A 20,339-nucleotide genomic window follows, 5' to 3' on the forward strand; every position below is an offset into this window, starting at 1 on the left:
GTGGATGTGCGCTGGCGCCTCGGGCCTCGGTGTAGCCGCGCCGGTGAAAAACAATCCTCAGTAGCTGTATTTAATTACAGCACCGCTGCCAAATGCTATGTTTAAAAGAATATAAATACAAATTCAACAGAGAAATGATTCCTCAAACACCGCCATGCGCACACAACGTAACACATCCGGGTGTTTTCTTCTTCGTCTACGTAACCCTATATCCTATAGTTTACTATATAGTATATAACTATATAGTATAGTTTTGAGCACTGAGTTTAAACTATCCACAAGTCTGTCTACTGACTGGGTATTTGTCAAAAGCTAAGACATCAGGCAGTCTAGCTTTGAGTTCAGTCTTAGTTGAGGAGTTGATGCATCGCCGTAATGATATATAAGGTTGTTCCACTAAACACGGCAGCAAAACTGTAAACTTAATAAGTGAGTGATCAGACACCACTGATGTAAGAGGCATGATGTCAGTATTCGTGATAGCAATACCACGTGCGAGAACCGAATCCAGGGTATTTCCACTAATGTGCGTTGAGTCCCATATGCATTGCCGAAATCCTAATGCATCCACAATTTCCATAAATGATTTGCAGAACGGATCAGACGGCTTATTTATATGAACATTAAAGTCACCAATGATCAGAATGTTATCTGCATGAGTTGACAGGTTAGAGATGAACTCACCAAATTCATCTAAGAATTCAGAATATGGGCCAGGAGGCCTATATACAGTGACAAAGTAATATGGCTGATTTTTATTCATCTGACCTTGGCAATGCGTAATATCCTGAGCAGAGTGAAGAATCAGATGCTCAAATGAGTTATATTTGTGACCCCCCCAACAGCTAATAAGCTAAACTTAGATTTATAAATAAGAGCAACACCCCTGCCTTGCTTCGCATCACGAGGGACAGGCCTCATTTAAGGGGAGGACAGCTGTAGGTTTAAGCCAGTTTTGACATAGTCCATTCATATCTAAGTGATGATCAATAATTAGCTCATTGATCAACAATGATTTTGAGGACAGTGATCTTATGTTAATGAGACCCAGTCTAAGGACCTCAGTGGGGATGACAGTTGAACTGTTTGGGTTTAGGGGTGGTTCCAGAGTAGCGTATATAAGATGCCTAGAAGTAGGTTTAGGTTTGAGACATTCCACGCAAGTTGTAGGTAGCAGACACAAAATCTTTGCTATTGCTGGAACAACCACTGGGCCATCCTCATTTCACATCATCCAATATAGTAATGGGTATTAAGTTTGGAAAGCATATCCCTCTATGATTCCTATGGACACGACTACGGAAGCAGGCCACAGTCTCAACTTGTTGAAATTCCCTCCCTGGCAAATAAACTGCCTATCACCATAGTGGATTTTCTGCACTAAATTCCCAGCTAAGCTAATGGATTCCACACCCACATTTGTCATAAGCCTTGCAGGGTCTCTAATCACCTGCTCCGTGGCCTGCTGTAGATTCCTAATGTTACCCTCCCTGTAGAGCTATCTATGTTCGCAGACAAGATGGCGGCGCCTCCCCAGTAGGGTGGTGGCGGCCCCAGAACGAAGGCCAGTTATCAATAAAGCTAAAGCCTTGCTGTCTGCAAAACTGCGCCAGCCACCTATTTAACAATGTCAGCCTGCTAAATGCCTCATCAGTACCCCGGGAGGGGAGGGGACCAGAGACTATTAATCGATGCTGACACAACTTTCTGGCAAGGTCACAAGTCCTCTCTATGTCCATTTTTGTGACCTCTGAGTGCTTCATCCTGATATCATTGGTGCCAACATGAATAACTATGTGACTATATCTCATGTCATGTTCCTTCGTCTGTCTTCCTTTTTGCAGCATCAGCACCCTAAGATGAGTGCAATGTCAGGAGCTCTGACCCCAGGAATACATTTAACGTCAGTCGGCGTCTATAACCTGACTTTGCGTTTGATAGAATCCCCTATCACTAAAGTCCGGTGTTTCAGCCTGGAGACAGGAGTGGAAGTCACTCGTGGGCTCAGAGAATTCACATCTGGCAAATCCAAGGGGGAGAACTGATTCACAGTTCGCACTGGTGAGGGTGATCGGGGTGCCACAACCGGGCACCAAGCCCTACGGGCCTTCCTCCGCCTAGCCACAGTCCTTCTAAGCTGCTTTTTCCTTCTGCATTTCTAAGCTGATGCTAATGGGCTCGCTAGCCGTCCCAACACTAACCTCATCTGGAGTGCCCGTAACATCTAACTCCAATGAGCTAAGAAGCTGCTCTAACTTACGGACACGGCTCTCTAAGAGAGCCACCCTATCTTCCAACATCACACAGGATTTACGGAGGGTGTAATGTAGAATTAGTAATGTACCTTGTGCACTAAGAAATTCAAGAATGTAGCCAAGCAAACACGAGCTAACCAATAATGGATAAGCTAACAGCTCCTAAGGCTCACACAGACACAATTAAAATTCACAGCAGTTACACTGAAAAACTAGCAGAAGTATTAAACAGGTAAAAAAGCAGCAGCTATAAAATACACTAAACAGTTAATTAAGTAACAGGAGTGTAAAAAAATGAAATGAAAAAATGATGACGGGGGTCCGAAATAGCTAACGCAAGCTAACCACTAGCGAAAATGCTAGCCGCTCCTAAGATTTTACACAGGAGTAAAATAATTACTTAAAATTCACAGCAGTTCGACTGAAAAACGAACAGAAGTATTAAATGGGTAAAAAAGAAACAACTATAAAAAGTAACGACGGGGGAGGGGAGGGGTCGATCTAGCTAGCGAAAGCTAACCGCTAGTGAATGTTAACTGCTAGCGATTCACAACAGGACTGTTGTTAAATAAGGTTCAGAGTAGATACAATTAATAACCAGAAGAAATAATAAACAGAAATAAAAGAAGCGTATACAACCGTGTGAAGTTCAGAGTGGCGTCACAGCAACAAACAATCCGTCAGAAGCAAGTTGCCAGATCATTTACAAGCTTATAGCTCGTAAATGACGGTGTATCTAATACCGAGATAAACTGTGACTTCTAATACTGTGTGTTACTGCTTTTGACAGATGATGAGAGTGTTTGGGGTTTTATTTTTTTATTTATTCATTTTTCTTGTGTTCTTTGTGTTTGTGATCCTTGAATTTACCCAGCAGTCCCTGCGGCCCTTAAAGTGAAACTAGTTTATCAGAAGCTGACAGTGTAATCTGATGTGGCCGCTTCAAAATCAATACTAATAGTTATCGGTTATCTGTAATAAAGATACATTTTTTCAGCAGTTTATCGAAGCTAACTTTTTGGATAGCTGTGCCCACCACTGCTGATGGCCCATGGTCACAGACAAATAGTCATGAAATGACATAAATGAGAAGCAGTGTGCTCTGCTCATGTCCACATCTAGTGGTCCGATGCATCCAGTCGGCCACGTGCATGTTCTGCGCAACACGTGTGTCTTGTGGATGGCGTGCCGCAGCACAGACACCACGTCATGTGGAACAGAGCTCACATGGGTGACGTGACGGTCAGTGCTTAATTTGTAAAGTGGGAGGTCCCGGAGCTCAGAGGATGGGTGGCTCCGGTACAGAAAAAAAAAAGGGGGGGGGGGAGTTACGTTCTCCGCGTCCACACCGGCTTCGACGCGAGCGACTGCAGCCACAGGTTGCCATGTAATCCCTATGTAAGGACGCGTTTTGGTGCCAAACTGCGCAGCGCGCCGCGAGTGAAGCGATGCGAGTGAAGCAATTTTGAGCGTTTTGCGTATTTGTGGCACGATATTGCGTAGCGTCACGTCGTGTTGCCCTCCTCCCCAAGTTGAAAAATCTTAACTTTTTTGTCTCATCGCGCCGCGATGACCAATCAGGGACTGAATATGTAGTGACGTGGAGATGTCTGGAGTTTGACTGAGGATGTGAACATGTCCTGTCTCTGGTAGCAGCCTGTGAGCAGGACTTATGTCTCTTTTGTCCTTTATTTCACAATTATGAGAGAGTTTTTGGAGCGAGCAGCAGCACCACAGCAGGGGGAGCGGAGTTTTTCTTTTTATTTTACGTGCGCGCGCGAGGGAATCATCCATGGAGATTATTTTACTTATTAACTACACAGATGTATAATAAAGCAAATGGTGACTGGTTTCTAAAGACAATTATGACAGAGTTTTTTGGGAAAGAGCGAGGAGCAGCCTCACAGCAAGCAGCGGAGTTTCTTTCTTTCTTTTTTTTTTACGTGTGCGCGCGAGTGAATCGTCTGTGTGGAGAATATTTTATTAATTAACTACACAGATGTATAATAAAACAAATGGTGACTGGTTTCTAAACACAATTATGACAGTTTTTTTGGGGAAGAGCGAGCTGCAGCAAGCAGCGGAGTTTTCTTTTTTTTATTGTTTACATGTGCGCGCGTGAACGGGACAGGAGGTCCTCAAACTGGGTCCCGCAGAGGCGGAAGGACCACTGAAAGTGGCCGTCATCCAGACACAGCTCCTGCAGCAAATAATGATACTCTCTGTATTGGGAGCTTTTCACAACTCGCTCCATGTGATCATGGTCCGTCATGATGACTTGACGCCGAGCAGAAGGGAAGCTCTTCGTATTTGATGACGCACCAGGGTGAATTTTCGCAGAGAAAGTCCACCCAAGCAGAGCGACACACCGGGCGAAGGAGGCGCATCCGTCGCCACGCGACCCCCGCGAATTTGTAGCATCTGATAGCGCCCGGTGGGAACGAGGCATTAAATCCGCGAAGTAGCGCTATTTTTTACATTTATTATATATATTTTAAGGCTGTAAAACCCCTCACTACACACTTTTCTCAAACAGGCATTAACATTTTCTCACTTTTCTCTCTTATGTAAACACTCTTTTTCTTCTGTGCGAGAAAATTATAAACAGACACACAGAACACAATGCGCGTGCTCTCCCTTCACTCACTGCCTCCGGGGGTACGGATGCGGGACCTGCAAAGAATCCAAGTCCTCTCTCAGTGGCCACGGAGCTCTGCGGCTGCGGTCAACATCCGGATCAAAACAGCGAGCGTAGCCTCTGGACCTGTTGCCAGATTTGGCGCAATTCCGCACAGCCAGACAGGAGGGCGGTGGTATGAGTGCAGTGAGAGCAATCGCGGTGATTTTTTTTTTTATATTTTGTTAGTTAAGAGAGGTGACGGATCATGGATCCAGTATAAATAGCTGGCGGAGCCAACATCAGAGGTTCCGGAGCGCGCGTCTGAGGTTCCGGAACGCGCTCCGGCTTGCTCCCCCTCAAATTAAGCCCTGGTGATGGTCAGATCGCCCGCTTCGTGTTCTGATCTGACGATTCGTTTCAACCTGGGGGCTGTCAGTGTCCGCTCCGTGCATGCGCTCGCTTGCTGCAGCTTGTTGACACCACAGCGATATATGTTTTTATTTATGTCCACGTAAATATAGTAGTCAGACACACGTGCCTCACCGTGGACAGTTGTTAGTCCATATCTGACCAAGCACAATAGGTGTTTTCCAACTGGAATGTCCAGAATGACAGATCACCACAGCTGCTTCTGTCGGAAGCCACACCTCTCGTGAGTGGAGCGCATCCACCCACATATCAGTGTGTGTGCTTGCAAAATCACACTCATGGGATACAGAGACAAATTTCACAGCAGTACGACGGTGCTCTCGTCTGCAGTCTACTGTAGTGTGAAGAGTGCAACTGGCCACACATTTTCTAAGTGCCATGCTAGCGGCGTTAGATGTTCATGCGTGTCACCTGGAATTTGGCGACCACCTGCCGTGAGAGGGTGCGATGTGTTTGCACAGACACGCTTTGTCTTTCAGGTGCTTGTGTGCGCAAATAGTTGTATCAACAGGTGTACAAGGCGTTGAAGGCAGGGACGACATTACATGGTTTGCACACGATTCCTGCGTCATGCGCACTAAGTGTGTACTTTGTCAAAACTTCGCACTATGTGTGAAGGGGCCCTTAACAATACCCAAAAAGAACCGGTTCTCGATACCCAACCCTAACATTCACAATGACTTGACTGAAAGTGGGTATAAAACCAAGTGCAGCCAGCCTTGTCCTCATGTCTGCAGCACCTGCAGGTGAGAGATTTTGTTTGTCTTCACAACAACAATGTTTCAACCTGGGGGGTGCAACCTTTTTCTGTGATCTGAGCCACAACTAACTGAAAAAATTCAGTGTGATAGCTCATTAAAAGTAACACTGAATCTGTCAGTTTATCATCATATGTATGTGTTTCATTACATTTCAGCTTCATGCAAGCCAGCCACAAATGGACTGAACGTGCATAAATAGTTAAAGTAGATGATAAAATGTTCTTGCCGCTATTGTTTCTGTATGAAAATGTTGCTTTTCATCTCAAACATGGATGATTTATCAGTGATACAAGGATGTTTCATTCAGCTTGTTGGAGCTTTAGTTACTAATTTGTTCAACCATTCAATACGTCGGTTTTGGGAGGTTGGACGAATTTGAACGACAGTCAAATGAAATGCTAACATCAGGAAAACTAAGCAAACAATAAGAAACCACCAAGAAAGAAAGCAAAATGAAATACGGACGAATTGAGGTTGCTGTTATTCATTCAAATTTTTCAACAGTTTAAAAATTCTGATGAAGTGCCAGCTGCAGGAACAAAGCTGGACGAAGGTTAAACGATGCCTCCAAAAGTCAACTAAAGTCTAGATTTCTTGCTTTGTTTGGGCTTTGTTGTCCTTCATTAGTGCCATGTGACTAGGGCCTAAGTTATAGAAACATTTAAGTTAATTTTGTGTTAGTTCATCATAGCGTAGCTGTTGTGGCTGGGGTGCCTGGCGTGCCTGGCTGGCTTTTGTTTGTCTTCTGTTTTCTGTCTTTTGTTTTTCCTTCCAGGTGGCATGCGTTCAGGACTGAGTGGCTGTGTGGCTGAGTTATTAGGACCTCACCCTGATCACCTGAGGCTGGTCATGTGCAGCTCGTCAGGACTCACAGCTGTGGTGCATCTATATGGATTGGGGCATGGTTGCATTTAAGTCTGGAGTACACAGTGTGTATTTGCCAGAGACTCGACCTTGTGACCAGACGGGTGAGATCGACGTTTGGAGAACCATCTCATCATCATGGACGCAGAGACCATACCAGGTTTGATGCCATGGTCTGTGAAAGAGGAGGGGGTGAGGTCTCACGCTCGTCAGCACACTTCCTGAGGTACTTTAGGTTTTGTGACTAACATGAGTACAGTCAGTAAATGTGGTGTCCCTCACACCTTATTATATTGAGCTGTTATGTTAGTCGTTTAATCAGCTTCCACTGCAGTGGAGAATTGAACTGGGTGTTCCATGCCTGCAGGGTGGGAAGCTGATTGGTGATTAAGCCAGGAAGTGTTTGCTGTTTATGTACACCTTTGAGTGGTCTCTCTGTGTGTGGAGTGGTGGACTCACATGATGGTTTCTTCTTTCACAGACTCGGTTGGTCGCGGCCACCTGGGGGGTGTCGGCGGGGTCCTTGGGTCCGAATTGTTCTGGCTCCGGACCGTTTGTGCTGCTGGGAGCGCACCGTTATTCCACCTCGCCAGACCGCGCACTCATTTGTTATTATTTAGCACTCACTGTTATGTTATTAAATTCTGTTATCCTTTGTACCGTGCTCTGCTTATTTTATACTGGGTCCTGTCAAACGCTGGTCGGTTCTCTGCCCGCGTCCGACACATAACAGTAGCAGAGTAATATGGTTAGTGATCTCCATTGTCATTTGTGTATGTTTTTTTTATTTTTCTTTGTATCACCTTTCTTGTAGGTGTGGTTATGTCACCAGTTGGATGTGTAAGGGTTAGGTGGGGAAGGAGACATGAAGTATGGGCGTTCTTCCTGGATCCCTGCTGCTGATGGGAGGGCAACCCTTGTTCGGGCTCTTTTTCCTTCTGTCGGCCTTCATGTGGTAAGTGGTGTTGATTATTTTGTTTAAATTATAATTTGTTGGAATTCCCTTTTTTTGTGGTAACCTTATATATAGTATGTCTTTTCAGGTATAGTGTTTTATAGTTAAGTTGGATATTTTTCTTTTCTTTTAGCCAAGCGAACATGCCGCTGGAGAGTGATGCAACTTTTCTTTTTTAATGTGTATATATTTCAACAACCAGGTATGCACTTTTACAATGGACTTTAAAAAAAAAAAAAAAAAAAAATTGTCCAATCAACTGTTTGTTCGTTTTCTCTTTTCTTGCTGTCGGCCTTTGTGTGCCAAGCAAACGTGATGCTGGAGAGTGGTGCAACTTTTTTTTAAAGACTTTTTTATTTGTATGTATTTCTAACATAGATATTTCTACTACCAGATGTTTGACAATAAAACAGAGAACTGGCGCAGAGGTTTGTGAAGAAACGAAAATAAAAAAGAAACACAACGCAAGAGTAAAACCTGTACATAAGCATAAAATTAAAGAAAAATATCAACATGACCACAGTTAAAAAAAAGTTGAATTAATGCTTTAATTGTGATTGCTGACCTTTCATCCACACTTTGATCCTACTTCATGCCAAAACTTGGTGGGTTTTTCTTTCGCAGTCATCCCCTCCACCAAATTTTATTCAAATCAATTTGATAGTTTATGCATAATCTTGCAAAACACATGGATGGTGAATTCATGAGCTCCTAGGGTGAGGTAATGATAATAATCCTACAACAGCCTGCAATAGCTTTCTAAAAAAAAGGGACATATTCTGCACCTGAGTACTTTGATGAGTAAAATGGGGTGCATCCTTTTTCTGTGATCTGAGCCACAACTAACTGAAAAAATTCAGTGTGATAGCTCATTAAAAGTAACACTGAATCTGTCAGTTTATCATCATATGTATGTGTTTCATTACATTTCAGCTTCATTTTCCTCCAACTCTTTATATATTTTTTTCTTCCCAAGATGCTCTGGTGATAAATAACTCATCAAAAACCTGCAGTTTTTCCAAAGAGCATGTTTTCAATTCCATCACAAAATATTTAAATAAATATACTTAAAGATATCTCTACAAACCAGATAAAAATAGACATTCTGTTGAAAATAACCTGTCATTGTCACTTGGTTTGTTTATCCTGGCAGCAGTGCTATTACGAGATCAAAAAGATGTCTTCTTAATTAGAAACAGAGGGAGACCACATCCGGAAGTACAATTGTATGACATACAGCTTATTAACATTTTCACTTGTGTCTGATTTCAAACACGAGATGGTTTGAGTTATTTGTGGCTATGGAACAAAAGAGACCACAAAAATAAATCTGCCCACTTGTACTGTATATGACTACAGTGAGTTTAATCGTTCTTGAATAAATCCTGCTGTAGTTTGACATCATTGCCCCCTTTTGCATTTTCATACATCGCAAACAACAAAATGGGTCTTCTGATGACATAAAAGATGATGCTGCTTGCTATCATCAACTTTTAAGTGTTTCTGTCTCATACTACAAAGTGTCCTACATAGAAATAATGCTAAATATTATACAGTCAAATGATTCCTGATGTAGACATCCTGTGTGTCAGCTCTTTCTGGATGTGTCACATACTACAAATCCCTGTGATTTAGCATGACAAGGACAGTAGAGCTGTAAAAATTCTCGAAATAACTCCATAAAATCTACAACATACGAGGTCTATTAGAAAAGTATCTGACCTTATTATTTTTTTCAAAAACCATATGGATTTGAATCACGTGTGATTACATCAGACATGCTTGAACCCTCGTGGGCATGCGAGAGTTTTTTTCATGCCTGTCGGTTACGTCATTTACCTGTGGGCAGTCTTTGAGTGAGGAATCGCCCACCCTCTCGTCGATTTTTTCATTGTTTAGGAATGGCTCAGAGACTGCTGCTTTGTTTGATCAAAATTTTTTCAAAACTGTAAGGCACAACTGAGTGGACACCATTCGATAAATTCAGCTGGTTTTCAGTAAAAATTTTAACGGCTGATGAGAGATTTTGGTCTGGTAGTGTCGCTTTAAGGACGGCCCACGGTGCCTGACGGCGATCTGCGCTTCGAGGCGGCAGCGTCTCGCCGTTTCAAGTTGAAAACTTCCACATTTCAGGCTCTGTTGACCCAGTAAGTCGTCAGAGAACAGAGAACTTTCAGAAGAAGTCGGCATGAGGAGTTTATTCGGACATTCCATTGTTAACGGACATTTTGTAATGAAAGAACATGCGGGCAGAGTCGCATGTCGCCCGGACCCGACCGCGGGGGGTCGCGACAGGAAAAACACCTCCATTGGAAACCTTAACGGGCAAGTTGGAACATGCCCAAGCTGTTAAACAATTTCTCAGTTACTTACTTGTTGAAAGCCATCAAAAGCCGCCTGAATTTTACAAATGGTTTTCAACATGGAGGTGTTTTTCCTGTCGCGGCACACACAGATTTGCCGAGTCGTCACGGAAACGACTGCGAATTTGCGCGCACGTCTTTCATTAAAAAATGTCCTTAAACAGTGGAATGTCCGCATAAAGTCCTCATGCCGGCCTCTTCTGAATCTTCTCTGTTCTCTCACAACGTCCTGGGTGAATTAAGCCTTAAATTAGGATGTTTTCAGGTCGAAACAGGCCGACGACGGTGCCTGGAAGCGCTGCGTGACGTCCCGCTCCATGGGAAGTCCTTACACCAACAGAAACACCCCATAATCTCTCATCAGCCATTAAACCTTTCACTGAAAACCAGCTGAATTTCTCAAATAGTGTCCACTCGGCTATTCCTCACAGGTCCAGAAAAAATTTTGATAAAGCAACGCGCGCCGTCTCGATCAGCGTGTGAAACAAAGGAATTCAGCCGAGAGGGCTGAACCACATCTCACTCAAGGCCTGCCCACAGGGAAATGACGTCACCGACACGCGTGAAAAAACTCACGCATGCGCACGAGGGTTCAAGCATGATTGGTGTAATCGCACGTCATTCAAATCCATATAGTTAAAAAAATAAATAAAAGTGTTGGTTTCTTATCTAATAGACCTCGTATTCAGCTTTGAAATTTTGGGTTGATAGATACAGGTGAGGATCCATGACCTTCCTATTTTGGACCATGTTGACATTTTTTTTTAACATGTACAGTGATTGTGACATTAAATAGGTAGTCCTATTCTTATGTCTATGCTTATATACTGTGCTTATATGTCAAAGGTCAAAGTCAGGAAAAATCTTGGAAAATTGGAAAAAAAAATCTGTGTCTAACATTGAACGAATTTTCAAAAATTCATAACTGTTAAAAAAGATCACATTTCTTTCATATTTGAGAGTGTTATGTAGTATGGTATGCTTTACCGACAAAGTTTGATCCGAATCTGATCCAGATTGGAGATTTTGCTATCATTTATATTTAACATTGAAATCCCCATTTGATTAATATTTTACATTATATCTTAATTAAACATGCCTCAATCACTCTCATATTTGAAAGTGAGGTACAGACTGGCACTCACTGTCGCCTAACAATCTTTGATCTGGATGTGATCCAGACTGTGCATTTTGAGGACATTTGAATTTAACGTTGAGAACCCATTTGATGAATATTTTATATTATATCTTAATTAAATGTGCCCAAATCACTCTCATACTCTCATATTTGAAAGTGAGTTGCAGACTACAACTCACTATCACCTGACAAAGTTTGATCCGGATGTGATCCAGATTGTGAATTTTGAAGACATTTGAATTTAACATTGAAAACCCCATTTGATGAATATTTTATATTATATCTTAATTAAACGTGCCCCAATCGCTCTCATACTCTCATATTTGAAAGTGAGGTGCAGACTAGCACTCACTATCACCTGACAAAGTTTGATCTGGATGTGATCCAGACTGGATTTCGTAGACACTGCAATTTAATATTGAAAAGCCCATTTGATGTACATTTTGCATTATATCTCAGTCAAAACTGTCTCAATCATGCTCATTTGTGACCATGAAGTTTGATCTGCATCTGAGCCGTATTGTGGATTTAGCAGATATTTTATATTAACATTGAAAAGCTCTTTTGATCTATATTTTGTATTATATTTTAGCTTAGGAAGAGCCCATTCTATCAAGACTTTGAACGTGAGCATTTTTTCCAAGGTAAAAATTTGTGGAATTGGAAAGAAGTGGGGCAGCACGGTGGCTTAGTGGTTAGCACTGTTGCCTCACAGCGAGAAGGTTGTGGGTTCAATTCCCGTGGCCTTTCTGTGTGGAGTTTGCATGTTCTCCCCGTGTTTGTGTGGGTTTCCTCCAGGTGCTCCGGTTTCCTCCCACATCCAAAGACATGCGGGTTAGGTGGATTGGGATCTTTAAAAATTGTCCGTAGGTGTGTGTGTGGGTGTGTCTGTGTTTGTTTGTCTGTCTGTGGCCCTGCGACAGACTGGCGTCCTGTCCTGGGTGTACCCCGCCTTGCGCTCTATGACTGCTGGGATAGGCTCCAGAAACCCTCAACTGGACTAAGCGGTAGAAGATGAATGAATGAATGGAAAGAAGTGTTGGCAGCGGTTTATGCTCTGAGTGCGGTGTTCTAATTACAACTAATTCTTTAAATAAAATAATTTTTTTGAGAAAATTTTGTCTGTTTTTAAATTTGTTTTTGAACTAACTTTAATTTTACATTGTCTGTTTTATTTTTTTCTTTTATGTTCAAAATAAATCTTCAATTCAGTTCAATAAAGCAGCTTGCCTTTTCAGATTAATAAAAAAAAAAAATAAAAAAAAACTTTACTTTGTAGGTGTAACAACTGGTGTATGGCTTGGCACCCCTGAACAGAAAGCCACACTGATACAAGGGTGTAGCCATGGAGGAGGGTACAGCTACATGTAGCCACTGTGGAAGGACAAAATCTGCTGTGGGTACTGCGGAATCTTCCGCCTGAATAAATTATCACATGGGATGGCAATTCATCCAAGTGGCCAGCATCCATGGAAAACCACTGTTTCAATGAGAAAAAGTGATTAACAATTTGCATAATTTTTTAAGTTATTTCAACTTAACCAGAGAAGTCTTGTGGCATTAACTCAGTTAAAAGTTGAAATAACTAAGTTGAAATAATTTTAAAAAAATCTCTACAAATTGTTACATTTGTTACGATTTTTCTAAAGTATAGAAGGAGGTGTGTCATATCTGTGGGCAAGAGGAGCCGTAGTGCACAGCTCGAAGGAAATTCCAAATGAGAGCTGATAAGAGGCCGTGCTGGTCCTGAAAGTAGGCAAGGATGCCTGTAACAGGAATTTTTAACCGCTCTCTAAAAAAATGAACCGCTGTCTCACTGAGAAAAAGTGATGTAACAATTTGCACAGGTTTTATGAAGCTATTTCAACAGAACTGAAGTTATTTCAACTTAACTGGAGAAGTCTTGTGGCATTAATTCAGTTGACAGTTGAAATAAACAAGATGAAATAACTTTTAAAAAATCTATGCGAATTGTTACATCAATTTTTCTCATTGAGACAGCGGTTCCTTTTTTCGAGTGCGGGTGACTCACCATCTGTGTGACCCTCAGCCGACATATAGACAAATCAAAGAATTTTGCCTCTTCAAACCTGCATCTCATCACACCTCTCGTGATGGCTCAGTGTTGATAGATATCTCTGTTTTATGGTCCTGTTGGGCCAGCTACTTTGAGCAGCTGAATAAGACTGAGCCTCCTGCTTGAATGTTAGATATCTCTTGAGCTGGTGTTCTTGAGGCTGATTCCCCAATCAACTACAAATCACCAAATGTTAGTGAGACCGAAGAGGCAAGGGAACTGCTGGCAAACAGTCCGGGGATCAGCAGTATTGGCTCTGAATGGCAATCAGGTGTAGATGCTGTTCTCCTGGCATTATAAATTATCATAGGCAGCCTATACACAGGCAACAAGATGGCTATCAGCCAACAAAAGTGGTTAAGGCACAAGGGGTGCACAGGTGTTGCTAGGTGTCGCCACTGAACTATAGGGAGGTGATGGTCTAGTGGTTAAGCGTTAGACTTGAAACCAGAGGATCCTTCCCAGCCTGACCAGAAAATCACTAAGGGCCCTTGGGCAAGGATTTTAATCCCCTGGTTGCTCCCGGTATGTAGTGAGTACCTTGCATGGCAGCATCCTGACATGGGGTGAATGTGAGGCATTATTGTAAAGCACGTTGAGTGTCTGATGCAGATGGAAAATTGCTATAAAAATGCAGTCCATTTAACATTTATCTTGAGGGATCATGGACCTATCAGTGAAACACTAAGGATGGAGGCTGCCCATGAGGTTGCTGGACAGAGCTACAATGCCAATGCCTTTGCAGAAGAACAAAGGGTTGTGGTGCTTCCTTTCTGACTATATGTTTGTAAAAGTTGGGCCAAAACTAGTGACCAAAGGCGATGACTAGATGTCTTTGATCCCAGGTCTCTTTCTGTACTTCTTCAGGATTGTTTATGTCAAATGAACAGTTACTTTAGGAGTTTGGGATAATAAGTATCACTTGCATTGTGATGGAACATCAGCTTTTCTCTGGACATGATCCAGCATGGAGGTACTGTACCTCAGTGTTGAGGTGCCTGGGTTTTTGCCATGCATGATTCAAGGCAGTTCCATATAGTGTGTTCCAAATATGAAAACTTTATATCCACACAGCAAAATTGCCAATGCTAAATTAACACTGATAGTGTTAAAGTTAACACTAGTGTTCCATCTGGGTTGGGTGTTCAGAACAATCACTTGAATGGACACATACCAATACACAGACCAGTTACTTCAAACAATTTGTTTTTAGAGTGTATTTATACCCACTCGTTTCAGTGTTAGATAAACACATTTGACAGTGTTCATTTTTTGAACACTCATAAAGGTTGCAGACATCCATCCATTTTTTTTTTTTTATACCTGCTTACTCCAGCCAAGGGTCATGGGGGTACTGGAGCCTGTCCCAGCAGTCATAGGGCAGGAGGCGGGCTACTCCCTGGACAGGACACCAGTCTATTGCAGGGCCGCCTATAGATAGAAAAATACACTCACAGCTACAGTCAATTTAAAGCTCCCAGTTCACCGAACCTACATAACTTTGGATGTGGGAGGTAGCCGGAGCACCTGGAGGGAACAACGTTCAAACTCAGAAAGGGTGAGAAGCAATCCCACAACCTTCTTGCTGTGAGGCATTAGTGTTAACCATCAATTAGTGTTAAGCCACCAAGCGCACAGACAATTAAATTTATTCATATAGTGTCAAATCATAACACAAGTTGCCCTAAGGTGCTTCACAAAGGCAAGATCTAAGCTCACCCACCCCCTTGAGCTTGCACATAGCAATAGCGGTCAGGAAAAACTCCCTCTGACTTTTTTTTTTTTTTGTAGGAAGAAACCTCAAGCAAACCAGACTCAGAGGGGTGACCATAAAGTACAACAAAGAATTTCCAAATATGCAAGACAGTTGATGTAACGATGAACCCAGGTACTTATAAAGTCCATTGATCATAGTGACCATTACTCCACAACAATCGGACCTGTAAAACGAGATCATCATAGCCAGCCAACAGTTCAGGTAACAAGTCTAAAAGTATCTTATGAATGCATTTTTGAAATATTGTATATAATTTCAAAATATTGTGGATATTTTATTATACATGTAGATCTACCTAGGATCTGCTGTTGTGAGCCTGAGTGATACAAGGGAGAATCTGAAGGAAAATATTGTAGATTGCAGAGGAAGATTTGGAAGGAAGTACTTGTAAAACTGCAATTTGCAATGTTTTTTGTGTTTGATGCTGGGTTTTGTGGGGTCAGTGTTTATTATGTGTGGGCAAATAATTGTGAGATTAAAATGCAGGAAAGTGCTGTTCATCTGAGTGAATGTGAATGTTGTGTGTTTTTGGTGGAACTGACAAAGAAGACTGAGCTCTGTGGGTCAAGTGGCATAAAAGCACAATCTCGGCTGTAGCTGTCCATTCTTGTTGTGTATGTTGTCACAATCACAAAGTTAGTATCTGGAAAACTTTCAGAGATTGAAAACCCAGACTGAAGTGATTAAAGACCTACAATGTATTGTTTCTACCTGCACAGTAAAATCACCAGTATTAAATTAACACTGACCAGAGTAGCACCACATGTACACTGGCAGTGTTAGTTTTACACTGGTGAATTTACTGTGTGTGCATCTAAAACAGGTGATTTCACTGTTCAGCTCATCTATCTGCCTGAAGAGTTGAACTAACTGGAATCAGCTGGTTAGTGGGTGGATGGAACAAACGTGGTAGGACTTTCATTCAGTGAATCCGGGGTTTTCCAACTCTGCCAGCTTAAAGGTTATTGTTGCTGTAGCTTGATATGCAGATGTCTCCTTCCTACTAGTTTTTCTTCAGTGAGTGGGTGCCATATATTATCCACTCTGTGGCCAGTGCCTTTAGAAATCTGCAGAACATTATTTTTGTGGATATGGCCTGCAACATGTTCACTTTTCTCACTTTCAAATCACATTCGTTTTGTACATTCCAGTGGATTAGAATTAAAAGTGCAATGCTGAAAATCAAGTAAGGCACTTTGAAAAAAACCTTTGTCTTTATTCAGGTGTTTGCCTGTGTGTAAATTAATACTAATAAGATCTTTAAATATGTGTTCAAAAAAAGTATAATTAATTTACATGATACCCTTTAGATAAGGGGTAACTTAAGGTAACTTTCGCTGTAATACCCTTAAAGTTACAGTTCATAGGATTTCAATTTATTTCATGTATGTAGCACCAAATTACAACAAAGTTGCCTCAAGGTGCTTCACACAAGTAAGGTCTAACGTAGAGTCCCTTGATTGAGAGAGTAACGACATGACGAGTCGGAAAAAAAAAAGGTCACTTGACTCCTGGTGCCATCTTGGGTTCAAAATAGCGTTTCCTCTTAATTTGTCTGCATGTAAATCCAGCTATTTTATTTATTTATTTGCTGGGGTGGTGGCCAAGTGGTTAATGCGCTTGGTTTCAGTTCAGAAGGTTCCGGGTTCAACTCCCACCCCTGCCACATTTCTCCATGTAATGTGGAGTTGCGTCAGGAAGGGCATCTGGCGTAAAACTTGTGCCAATTCAACATGCAGATCCACCTTGGATTTGCTGTGGCGACCCCGAGTGCAAACAAGGGAGCAGCCGAAGGGACTTTTATTTGCTGAAAATGCTGGGTTGTTGTGCATTTGGAGGCACAAATAGACACAGCGAGGGCTTCAAGGTGTACAGATTCCCTTCAGAGCCAAACAGAAAAAAATTGGGTAAAAGTCAGCCGTGTGGCATGGAAGCCGACTTTATGGTCAAAGCTTTGAGAGGTAAATTTATTGTTCAGTCAAACTCACCTAAACCGTCGTCCCATAAACCAGCTATTCGCAGTCACTGGACAAAAAAAGTCCCAATGTTTTTGTATTGTTTTCCATGTAATAAACACTATATATAACGGATTTTGTATCACAGATTTTTCGCTCTCATCAGATAAAATGTCCTGTCCGATCGCAATGTATTTCCATTAAAAAGCCTGAGTAGTGTTGATGTGCAAAGTAACAGAGGTACAAATTAAAGTTCAGCACTGACACTCGCCAATTTGAGGAAAGTGGGAGAAGAGTCATGTTTATGATTAAAATAATCTGAGCGACAGATGTCTGAATCTTATTCAGACCGTGTTCAGACTCGGACCCTCAGCCTGACGTGCACCTGTTAAATCAGACACTGCAAAAAGCGGTGATTTGACACTTTTCTGCTTTCACTCCTTTGTCTGCCACAATATTTTAACCGTTTTTGCAGTGCGCACACCGATTACATAAAATAATATATATATATATATATATATATATATATATATATATATATATATATATTTATATAGTCTATTAAGGGCCCTTGGGCAAGGTCTTAATCCCCTATTGCTCCCGGTGTGTAGTAAGCACCTTGTATGGCAGCACCCTGACATCAGGGTGAATGTGAGGCATAATTGTAAAGCGCTTTGAGCGTCTGATGCAGATGGAAAAGCGCTATAGAAATGCAGTCCATTTTAGAAAAAAAATGCTTGTTGATGGTCAAATTAATCCATAGTAAAGCATAATCCTTTAAAACTGTCACGTACGTCATTATATGACACAGAGTTACAGAGCTGCAGAAGCATAGATCAGGCTTTAAATTAATTAAATAAATCATCATGAATTGTAAATGTATGTAAATTTGATGGCTTAACTGTTTTTATATTTATTTTGATGTTGAAAAAATGTTGAAAAAATGTTGAAAACATAAAAGGCTCATTCAGTAGTTCAGCACAATTGGAACCAAAATGGTGCCAATGAGCTGACGTCAGGGGCGTAGCACCAAATTCTGGGCCCTAGGTATTAGCCATATTGAAGCCCCCCCAGTTATGTTCTTTTTTATTAACGGAAACACCAAATTTCTAATGTGTAGTCAAACCAGGTCTAAATCATGTATACCTTAGCTCACACCTGGGAGTCAAAACCCTTTTTAAAGTTAGGGGAGCAATACTGAGTTGGGGGGTCTGGGGGACCAAATTGCACCATTTTCTAGAAAAATGGTGCAATTTGGTGCATTCCCGTGCATTTTAACATACACATACCCCAATGTTAACTTGACTACAAATTAGAGTTACGAATATAAGAGCTATAGTCACAGCAAAATATCTAATTTAACACAATTTTCCAAAATAAATAAAAGTTATTTAATTCATTGCTTAACAGGGTGCAATCTTCCATTCCAGCTTATTAATTAATCAAAAACCTAGACAGAGCTTTAATTCATTTGAAAGCTTGTCTCTTAGTCTTGTCCATCCAAACTGGAAGTCCCAAAAACCAGTTTTATTTGTTATTATCTATCGTCCACCTGGTCGTTACTGTGAGTTTCTCTGTGAATTTTCAGACCTTTTGTCTGACTTAGTGCTTAGCTCAGATAAGATAATTATAGTGGGCGATTTTAACATCCACACAGATGCTGAGAATGACAGCCTCAACACTGCATTTAATCTATTATTAGACTCTATCGGCTTTGCTCAAAAAGTAAATGAGTCCACCCACCACTTTAATCATATTTTAGATCTTGTTCTGACTTATGGTATGGAAATAGAAGACTTAACAGTATTCCCTGAAAACTCCCTTTTGTCTGATCATTTTTAATAACATTACATTACCCTGATGGACTACCCTGCAGTGGGGAATAAGTTTCATTACACTAGAAGTCTTTCAGAAAGCGCTGTAACTAGGTTTAAGGATATGATTCCTTCTTTATGTTCTCTAATGTCATATACCAACACAGAGCAGAGTAGCTACCTAAACTCTGTAAGGGAGTTAGAGTATCTTGTCAATAGTTTTACATCCTCATTGAAGACAACTTTGGATGCTGTAGCTCCTCTGAAAAAGAGAGCTTTAAATCAGAAGTGTCTGACTCCGTGGTATAACTCACAAACTCGTAGCTTAAAGCAGATAACCCGTAAGTTGGAGAGGAAATGGCGTCTCACTAATTTAGAAGATCTTCACTTAGCCTGGAAAAAGAGTTTGTTGCTCTATAAGAAAGCCCTTCGTGAAGCTAGGACATCTTTCTACTCATCACTAATTGAAGAAAATAAGAACAACCCCAGGTTTCTTTTCAGCACTGTAGCCAGGCTGACAAAGAGTCAGAGCTCTATTGAGCTGAGTATTCCATTAACTTTAACTAGTAATGACTTCATGACTTTCTTTGCTAACAAAATTTTGACTATTAGAGAAAAAATTACTCATAACCATCCCAAAGATGTATCGTTATCTTTGGCTGCTTTCAGTGATGCCGGTATTTGGTTAGACTCTTTCTCTCCGATTGTTCTGTCTGAGTTATTTTCATTAGTTACTTCATCCAAACCATCAACATGCTTATTAGACCCCATTCCTGCCAGGCTGCTCAAGGAAGTCCTACCATTATTTAATGCTTCAATCTTAATATGATCAATCTATCTTTGTTAGTTGGTTATGTACCACAGGCCTTTAAGGTGGCAGTAATTAAACCATTACTTAAAAAGCCATCACTTGACCCAGCTATCTTAGCTAATTATAGGCCAATCTCCAACCTTCCTTTTCTCTCAAAGATTCTTGAGAGGGTAGTTGTAAAACAGCTAACTGATCACCTGCAGAGGAATGGTCTATTTGAAGAGTTTCAGTCAGGTTTTAGAATTCATCATAGTACAGAAACAGCATTAGTGAAGGTTACAAATGATCTTCTTATGGCTTCGGACAGTGGACTTATCTCTGTGCTTGTTCTGTTGGACCTCAGTGCTGCTTTTGATACTGTTGACCATAAAATTTTATTACAGAGATTAGAGCATGTCATAGGTATTAAAGGCATTGTGCTGCGGTGGTTTGAATCATATTTGTCTAATAGATTACAGTTTGTTCATGTAAATGGGGAATCTTCTTCACAGACTAAAGTTAATTATGGAGTTCCACAAGG

The 20,339-nt window shown here is 41.3% G+C and overlaps 1 long non-coding RNA gene across 1 annotated transcript; it reads left to right on the top strand.

Annotated features, from left to right (window-relative positions):
• Nucleotides 1–82: 82 nt before the first annotated feature.
• Nucleotides 83–11,566, top strand: LOC117507917. Its single transcript, XR_004559881.1, has 5 exons — nucleotides 83–200; nucleotides 733–739; nucleotides 2,940–2,945; nucleotides 8,192–8,196; nucleotides 11,553–11,566. It is a non-coding gene; the product is annotated as an uncharacterized LOC117507917 (long non-coding RNA).
• The last annotated feature ends 8,773 nt before the right edge of the window (nucleotides 11,567–20,339 follow it).

The sequence above is a fragment of the Thalassophryne amazonica genome, chromosome 3 (genome assembly GCF_902500255.1).
Source record: "Thalassophryne amazonica chromosome 3, fThaAma1.1, whole genome shotgun sequence".
Taxonomy (NCBI): Eukaryota; Metazoa; Chordata; class Actinopteri; order Batrachoidiformes; family Batrachoididae; genus Thalassophryne; species Thalassophryne amazonica.